The sequence below is a fragment of the Plecotus auritus genome, assembly GCF_963455305.1.
Source record: "Plecotus auritus genome assembly, chromosome: 9".
Classification (NCBI taxonomy): Eukaryota; Metazoa; Chordata; class Mammalia; order Chiroptera; family Vespertilionidae; genus Plecotus; species Plecotus auritus.
The window spans coordinates 132,443,296-132,452,251 of record NC_137783.1 but is presented as its reverse complement, the minus strand read 5'-3'; positions in this window follow the sequence as shown (position 1 = coordinate 132,452,251).

Genomic DNA, 8,956 nt, shown 5'->3' with positions numbered 1-8,956 from the left:
GTCTGAACTGGTGTCTGCTGTTTGGAATTCAGCTATAAATGCTGGAAAAGAGTTTGGCTTCCCAGGCACCTGGCTGGGTCCTGCCCCTGCTGGATTCTCTGAGGTAGAAGACTCATCACTTATTTATCCTCCATTTGTTAGATTTACTAAAAGTAAATAGGATCCCTGACAGCTGCTGGGCTCACAGACAGGCCTGGAAGCAGGAGGTGAGGATGTAGGCTGCTCTCACAAGCCTCCAGCAGCATCTGACCTCACCCCGGCAGGACAGCGTGGAATATCAGGTCCTGCCGGGAGCGGGGACCTTCCTGGAGCTCCCAGATGGCAAAGGTCCATGTCCAGTCCTTTGGGATTCAGGGCTGCATGCTCCCCCGGGCCTTGCAAGGCAAAGATGCTTCTAAGACAAAGTGTAGGACTGTGAGATCGTCAGGGAGGATGCTTGTATCGTATTCATCTTTGAATACAATGCCTGGAGTCGGCGTGGCAAACGCCATTTAATTCATGGATGTACCTTTTTCTAGCTGAGTGGCACTAAGTAAACCAGGCTCTCTGAGCCTCTATGCTCTTATTTGAAATAAAAAAATTAAATTAAATTAAAAATAATTTAACTTAATTTTAAAAAGAGTAATAGAGTGTGGTGAAGGCCTAGGAGGGATGGGTGGGGGGCTGGAGGGGGTCAATGGGAAAAAACGAAATAAAAACAAAGGGGAGCCCTAACCAGTTTGGCTCAGTGGATAGAGCGTCGGCCTGCGGACTGAGGGGTCCCAGGTTCGATTCCGGTCAAGGGCATGTACCTTGGTTGCGGGCACATCCCCAGTGGGGGATGTGCAGGAGGCAACTGATGGATGTTTCTCTCTCATCAATGTTTCCAACTCTCTATCCCTCTCCCTTCCCCTCTGTAAAAAAATCAATAAAATATATTTAAAAAAAACGAAAGGGGATATCTGTAATACTTTCGATAATAAAGATAAATTAAAAAATAATTTTTAAAGGATAATAGAAACACATGCTTTGCAGAGTTGTTGTGAGATTACATAGGGTACAGTACGTAAAACTCTGGGCTCATGAAGGCACTTAGTAAACTCCAGCACATGATAGCTCTGATTATCATCGCCTTTGAGTCCTTTGCACTCAGGGCTGGGCATTTGGTAAGTTCAGTGAACAGGTTCATTCTTTGATGCAACTAGTTCTGTGCCTAGCATGTGCCACGCACTGTTTCGCAATGCACGGGCAGACCTATCCCTGACGTCATGGAGTGTACAGTATCGTTTGGTGGAGACACAGGCAATAAACAAGTAAATGAAAAAATAAACTATGTGAAATGTAATTTAGGGTAGTGATAAGTGCTGTGAAAGAAACTGAGCAAGATAAGGGGATAGAAAATGACTGAGAGACAGAGCGAGAGGGAGAGACAGAAAGAAGCTGAAAAATAAAGGGATGTTGGGGAGAGGAGTGAATAAGTAAATGAACAGGGATTTCTCCAGGAACCTATAATGCACCTTGCCATGTTTTAATTCCTCATATCATACGTTAACACAATCATTTCTCTTTACCTGAATTTTGGTGCTATAGGAGTTTCTCACTACCTAGTGAGGTGAGATAACGCCCGTTATCTGAGCCTCCTCATTCCTTTCCATTCCTGGCCTCACATCTTTTTCCTAAAGTGTCCCCCACCCAAACCCAGGACTTCCCCTAAGAAATGAACACCACAACCTGGAAATTCTCCTACATCAGGGTGACTTGCGGGGGTCAGGAAAACGCCCCTCTTTTCATATCTTACTTCTGTGCCTCCAGGCTTGCCTTCCAGAAGTGGACAGACATGGCTTCAAAATGTCTCGAAGTGGGAGGGTGTCTTCGCTTCCCATTTGCCTCTGCGAAGTGTTGCACCACTAGACTGCCGTATTGAATTATTTTCAGCCGTAGGAATCCTTCGGTGCCCCATCAGACCGGGCTCTAATTCGAAAGCAATAACATTTGGGCAAAGCTCAGATGCACTAAGTTGCTGCCCAGGGCTTGGTGGGTTTGGAGGTAATTGGTTTTACTCAGTTGCTGATGCTTCACTTGGACAAATGCGAAATCAAACTACAGCTCAGTTTGCAGAAGAGCCCACGTCAGCAGTTTAGTCTGACTACTATTTCAGAGCTTGTTATGTTATTGGCAATAAAATGCAACTAATATACTGTTAATTAATATTGCGTCCTACAGCTAGTTTATCACATTATTAATCAGAGTGATAAAGCCAAGGAAAATGCGGCTCACCTTACGTGTCTTTTCATCTCTTTAAAGCACTCGTTTTAATGCACAAATACATGTTTTGGTCAACACTGCCAAGTGTTTGGTTGTTCCTGGATGAGGGTATTCTATTTTCAAACAGTAACTTGCCCCTCAGGAATATTTTATTTAGCAAGACAGGACTTAAAGTGAAAGGGTAACCATTTCTGATCGTAACCTTGGCTTTGTGCTTCTAGTAATTATCCTTTAATTGCATTACCCTATTTGAAATAGAGTTGTAATTGGAAAAAAACAATTTGACATTCCCTGATGCTTACTCTGACATGCACTATTTGCTTTTTATTCAAATGTAAATTTTCTCCATAATACTTTCAAAGAAAGAAAAAAAATTAAGCAAAATTGAAATGTCAGTAGCAATTTCTGACATGCAGGCAATGCCATTCACTCGTGCTGTCTGGAAGGCAAGACTTTCCGTTCAGATGGAAAGGAAAAAAATGATGAAATTAGCATGCTCTGAGGAGAGGGAGAGATGGATGGCAGAATCACAGAGCAATCCCTCTGGGAGACGTGTCCACTTTGCACAATGCTTTCAAAATATCAAACAAGCTGCCAGTTATAATTTTTGGATGAATAATCCTCTTTGCTGTATACTCATCCTCCCCTCCCCCTGTTTTTCCTTAAAAAGTGAAGGATAATAACCTGACCTCTAGAGTTATTTCGCCTTAGGTGTCTTGAAGATGCAGTTTTAATTTGGGGCATGTGATATATGAGAAGCAACCTCTAAAATGGATCCAGGGTTTCAGTATCCAGACTGGCACACCCTTTTGTAATCTCTTCTGTTTGAGTGTGGCCTGGACCTTTTGACTTGCTTCTGATGAATAGAACATGGCAAAAGTAATGGGATGTCACTTCCAAGATTAGGTTACACAATGTATTTGGGGCTTCTGCACTGGGCTTCCTGGTCTTGCTGTCTCAGGTGCTCACTTCGGGGAAAGCCAGCTGCCATGGTGACCTGCCCTATGCAGAGGCCATATGGTAATTGAGGGAGGTCTCTGGCCAACAGCTAGGGAGGAACTGAGGCTCTCCACCAACAGCCAATGTGGAATCGAATCCTACCTATAGTTTGGAAGCAAATAATCACTAAGTCGAGCCTTCAGATGAGCCTGCAGCCCCAGCTGACAGCTGCTGCTACCTCAGGAGATATCTTAAGTTAGAGGCACCCTGATGTGTGGCACCTGGATTCCTGACCCACAGAAAGGGTGAGTTAATAAGTGTTTGTTATTCTAAGCTGCTAAGTTTCAAAGTAATTTGTTATGTGGCAATAGATAACTGATTCAGGGCAGGGGAGAGTGGTTATTAAAGAAATGAATCATTTTAGAACATGTTTGGCTTTAAATTTTGAAATTTAAAAAGTAGTATGTAAGCCCTCACTGTGATTATTAGGATTTAACACATCATTCTCTGTGTTAGCAGTGATGAGGTTATCTGTTTAACCCCTAGCACACTGAAAAGAAGGGAAACAGCTTGGGTAAGTTTTCATTGTTGAGCTCAGGGTGAAAGCAAGGGTATGTGATCAAAAGTTAAGCATATCCAATTCAAAATAGTTTGGGGGAAAAAGAAGAAGGAACTTTCTGAAAGAACAACACACTTAACCTAGAGTGGAACAAGGGTGGAGCTCTTCCTCAGGAAAATAGGAAAAGACACTCAAACTCAACCAGCATTTCACTTTTCTCCAGAGAGAGCATCCTTCTCTGTTATGTAGATTTCTTATTCCATACACTGGGAACCTGGCTGGTTCCCAGTATTCAAATCCTTCAGCTCCCAAAACCCAGAGGAGGCGGATCCTCTCCTTAATTTCTTTTTTTAAAAAATTTAATAAATATTTATTGTTCAGATTATTACAATTGTTCCTCTTTTTTCCCCCTATAGCTCCCCTCCACCTGGTTCCTACCCCACCCTCTGCCCTTACCCCCCCACCACTGTCCTCATCCATAGGTGTACGATTTTTGTCCATTCTCTTCCCGCACCCCCCACACCCCTTTCCCCCCGAGAATTGTCAGTCCACTCCCTTTCTATGCCCCTAATTCTATTATATTCACCAGTTTATTCTGATCATCAGATTTTTAATTCACTTGATTTTTAGATTCACTTGTCGATAGATATGTATTTGTTGTTCATAATTTTTATCTTTACCTTTTTCTTCTTCTTTTTTTTTTTAAATATATTTTATTGATTTCTTACAGAGAGGAAAGGGAGAGGATGGATAGTTAGAAACATCAATCAGCTGCCTCCTGCACACCTCCCACTGGGGATGTGCCCGCAACCCAGGTACATGCCCTTGACTGGAATCGAACCCAGGACCCTTCAGTCCGCAGGCCGACGCTCTATCCACTAAGCCAAACCGGTCAGGGCTACCTTTTTCTTCTTCTTTCTCTTCTTAAAGAATACCTTTTAGCCCTAACTGGTTTGGCTCAGTGGATAGAGCGTCAGCCTGCGGACTAAAGGGTCCCAGGTTCGATTCCGGTCAAGGGCATGTACCTGGGTTGCGGGCACATCCCCAGTGGGGGGCGTGCAGGAGGCAGCTGATCGATGTCTCTCTCTCATCGATGTTTCTAACTTTCTATCCCTCTCTCTTCCTCTCTATAAAAAAATCAATAAAATATATTTAAAAAAAAAAAAAAAAAAAAAAAAAAAAGAATACCTTTTAGCATTTCATATAATACTGGTTTGGTGGTGATGAACTCTTTTAGTTTTTCTTATCGGTGAAGCTCTTTATCAGACCTTCAATTATGAATGATAGCTTTGCTGGGTAGAGTAATCTTGGTTGTAGGTTCTTGCTATTCATCACTTTGAATATTTCTTGCCACTCCCATCTGGCCTGCATAGTTTCTGTTGAGAAATCAGCTGACAATCGTATGGGTGCTCCCTTGTAGGTAGTTAACTGTTTTTCTCTTGTTGCTTTTAATATTCTCTCTTTGTCTTTTGCTCTTGGCATTTTAATTATGATGTGTCTTGGTGTGGTCCTCTTTGGATTCCTTTTGTTTGGGGTTCTGTGCGCTTCCTGGAGTTGTAAGTCTATTTCTTTCACCAGGCAGGGGAAGTTTTCTGTCATTATTTCTTCAAATAGGTTTTCAGTATCTTGCTCTCTCTCTTCTTCAGGCACACCCATAATTCTGATGTTGGTATGCTTGAAGTTGTCCCAGAGTCTTCTTACACTATCTTCATATTTTTGGATTCTTTTTTCTTTTTGCATTTCCGGCTGAGTGTTTTTTGCTTCTTTGTATTTCAAATCTTTGACTCGATTCTTGCAATCCTCTAGTCTGCTGTTGGATCTCTGTATATTATTTTTTTTATTTCAGTCAGTGTATGCTTAATTTCTAGTTGGTCCTTTTTCATATCCTCCAGGGTCTCACTAAATTTATCGGCCTTTTCTAGGATATTCTTGAAAAGCATTATAACCGTGGTTTTGAACTCTATATCCAGTTATTTGCTTTCCTCCATTTCTTTCATTTGTGATCTGTTTCTTTGTCTCTGCATTTTCGCTGCTTCCCTGAATTGGTAGAGTAGCTTTGTGTGATAGGTGTCCTATAGGGCTCAGTGGCTCAGCCTCCCCAGTTACCTGAGGTGGACACTCTTGGTGCACCCCTTTGTGGGCTGTGTGCACAGTCTTGTTGTAGTTACATCTTGATTGTTGTTGGTTTCACTGGGAGGAACTGACCTCCAGGCCAATTGGCTGTGAGGATCAGCTGTGTCTATGCTGGGAGAACTTCTGTGCTGGAGACACCCTTATGAGACAAGGCTTACAAAAGCCTCTGTGCTCAGCTTGGATGGGGCGGAGTCCTAGTGCAGTGCAGACAGTCTTGGTTTCCCCTCAGCCCTGCCCTATGAGGCCTCTGGGTCTCAGTGTCCCTTGGTAATCTCTGTAAGCACCTCTAAGAGAAAGCCACCCTTGGGTTTTGCCCGCTGCCAGACAGTCTAGTTTCTCCCTGAATGAGTCTGGGTCCCCAAAGTCTCGCCCGGAACTGGAGTTCAGCACAGTCAGGAGCTCCCATCTCCTTCCTGCTTGAGAAAGGCAGCCACGCACTCAGCTGCCTGTGCACTTAGCAGTCAGTCCTTTCTGCATGCGCGCGCCTCTGGACCTCTGCCTTCCACAGCTCCCCTGAGTCCCAGTGTGCCTCTCTCTTTCCTGACAGTCCAGATTCACCCTGTATGAGTCTGGGTCCCCTGAGTCTCTCCTGGAACTGGAGTTCAGCGCAGTTGGGAGCCCCTGTCTCCCTCCTGCTTGAGAAAGCCAGCCACGCACTCAGCTGCCAGTCCTCTCCGCACGCGTGTGTGCGTCTCCGTAACTCAGCCTTTTGCAGCTCCTCTGAGTCTCAATGTGCTTTTCTCTTTCCTCCTAGTTGTAGAATTTCCACTCAGCCAGCTTTCCTGTGATTCTGGATGATGTCTGTTTTGTCTTTTAGTTGTAGTTTTGAAATTGTTGAGCGAGGCAGCAGTTTAGGTATTTACCTATGCCACCATCTTGGTTTCTCCCCTCTCCTTAATCTTAGTTCTAAACATTCCAGGGAAGGATGTTGATTGGCCTGGCTGAGATCAGATGCCTACTCCCTGGCCATCTGAGCCCAGTGCGGCAGAATCCCCAGGGGCCACATAGCAATGGCCTTCCCCAAAGGGGTGGAAACACATGGGAACACCTCAAATGCCCTGTGGCTGGGCTGTCACGTACAGTTGTGTGGGTTGCTCACTGTGCTGTAAACAAGAGCCCCACCTGCCTGGGGAGAAAACAACAGGCCAGGCAGCTGCATGAAAGCACTTCGTTTCCCAAGGAAATGCACCCTAAAAGGTGGCAGCAAAACACATCGTGCACAATGTTAGTCCTAATGAGGGGGTGGAACAAGTTTTCACTAGGAGAGAGAGTATGCCCGTGCCAGAGAGGCCCTCCTCAGCCCTTGGTCAGAGCCTAGGCTACAAGGACCCTGGACTGAGATGAATGACAATGGCATTCCCTCATAGTCAGAAACCCTCCAACCTTCCAAATCCATGGAGTTGGTATGAGAAACTCAATTCAGCCACTGATAAGAATGGAAACATGGGAAAACTACAAACTGGAAGTTCTCCAGTCAGACTTTAAAGAGATGATTGCCTTTCCCAATGTGCTGCTGGTGGCATATTTCACATCGTCTGGGTTGTGAATGCAGAAGGACTCCAGTCACTGTTGTTACCTACTGCCAGGAAAATTAAGTGGCACTGACCCCACTCTCCCTGTCCTGCTGCTGGGTTAATCTTCCTCAAGCCCACATGCTCCAATCCCCTCTCCCCTGCCTGCAACTCCACATCCCGGCACCCAAGGCCCCTCACACTATGACCCTATCTACCTTTCCAGGTTCATCTCACTTCCTCCCTCGTCTATGAGTGTAGACCTTTGTTGTTCCAAAATAGGGCAACCAAGTCTTGCCTCCAAGTCTGTGTGGGGGCTACTTCCTCTGCCTCAAATGTGCTGCCTCCTGAAACCTTCCTTGTTTGTCTTTGATGAAGCCTTTCCTGATTTGCCCAAGCAGATATAACTTCTCCTCTGCCCAGAACTCAAGGTTTGTACTTCCTTACAGCTCTCACTACACTCTGTATTCTTCCAGGTGAAATAATCCTTGAAAGGAGGTTGGAAAAAATGATGGGTTGTAAGCACGTATATTTCATACTATGTGCCAACACCTCTACATATGTTGTTTAATCCTCGTGGCAACCCTTTTTTACAGATAAAAAACTAAGGCACAGATTGGTTTAGTAACTTGCTCAAGGTCACACAGCTAAGCCAGGATTTGAACCCAGGTAGTGTGCCTCCCTGAGTCCATGCTCCTGACAACTGTTACACCAATTCTCATAGAGGCAGAGGTGCATTTGCTGTGGACCCAACAAAGCCCTTTCAAACACAGTGTACTGAATTGTTATTTATAATTTTATATTCTTTTCCTTTAAGGGGTCCTCAAGATTGTACTAACTTCAGGTTCTGTAAGACTGGATGGAAATGCAAGGTCTTGCTCATATTGTAATTCTGTTAAACCTCGTGTAGTGATGAAGAAGAAGAAGGAGGAGGAGGAGGAGGAGGAGGAGGAGGAGGAGGAGGAGGAAGAGGGGGAGGAGGAGGAGGAGGAGGAGGAGAAGAAGATTCTAAGACTTGTACAGAGCACTTACAAGGCATCCTCAACCATCTCACTGCATCCTTACAACCTGAATGTTAGGCACGGTCATTGCCACTTTCACCAATGACAAAACTGACCTCAGAGACACTGAGTGATTTTGCCTGAGGCTACTGAGCTAGTAATGGAGCCTGAACTGAAACTCAGGGCTTCTGATCCCATATGTCATGCTTCCTCCACTTAGGTATTTGTTGCCTTGGGTTCTGAGCGCCTTTCCAGGGCTTAGTGGATGGTGCTTCTCCCCACCCCTGCCCTCACCCCATGCAGACCCATTTGCAGAGCACTCCATCACATCCAACAATGATCTAAATTGAAGTTGTCCATCCTGCCTTTTAAGTTGTCCATCCTGCCTTTTAAGTTCTCCAGGTAATGAATCTTTTCAACCAACACAGGCTGCTTGATGCTAATCACACAGAGAGATGCAAACTCTATCTGTTCACTTTTGAATAGATTGGGCCTAAAAGGTATAGCTGATACATAAACATTTTCCAAGACCAGAGGAGCGCTGGATCGTTAGTAGTGTTTAAACAGTG